General features: G+C 41.7%; 1 pseudogene; it reads left to right on the top strand.

The window, feature by feature from the left end:
- The first annotated feature begins 239 nt into the window (after nt 1-239).
- LOC112485436 lies at nt 240-358 on the top strand (annotated as a pseudogene).
- The last annotated feature ends 217 nt before the right edge of the window (nt 359-575 follow it).

Here is a 575-nt window from a genome sequence, read left to right as displayed (position 1 = left end):
AAGCAACCGAAACTTACTCCAATTTGACCAAAAGGTAATTTATTGGAAGAATATCAGGAGTAAATAGCATCAGTGAAACAGCTTTTGAACTAGACATGGGAAAAAACAGGGATGAGGCATGTAGAGGGCAGGAATAATTGCAAAGGAAGAACCACTGGGCCAACCAAGGTCTGTTGCTGAAATGCATTGGCCGGAACCATTTTCTGCCTCTTAACACTCTGCTTAAGATTTACATTCAAGTCTGTCGCCATGACACCCTGAACAAGCCTGATCCCATCTGGTCTCGGAAGCTAAGCAAGGTCAAGCCTGGTTAGTACTTGGATGGGAGATCACCTAGGAAGACCAGGTGCTGTAGGCATAAAATATAAATAAAAAAATAAAGGATTGTAAGCTGACAAGGTCCTTGCAATCTGTGAGGTCAACCAAGGATTGCCTCACCTAAAAATAAAAATAAAAATAAATTTAAAAAAAGATTTACATTCAAGAGAGGAAGTGTGTGGTAGACTGCATTGGGTCACATGCCTGCCTCTTAAAGAGGGGAGACAGGGCCCCTGAAGAAATAGTTGCCCATTAAC

The sequence above is a fragment of the Pteropus alecto genome, unplaced genomic scaffold, assembly GCF_000325575.1.
Source record: "Pteropus alecto unplaced genomic scaffold, ASM32557v1 scaffold11138, whole genome shotgun sequence".
In the NCBI taxonomy this organism is placed as follows: Eukaryota; Metazoa; Chordata; class Mammalia; order Chiroptera; family Pteropodidae; genus Pteropus; species Pteropus alecto.
This window is presented reverse-complemented; position numbering and strand designations above follow the sequence as displayed.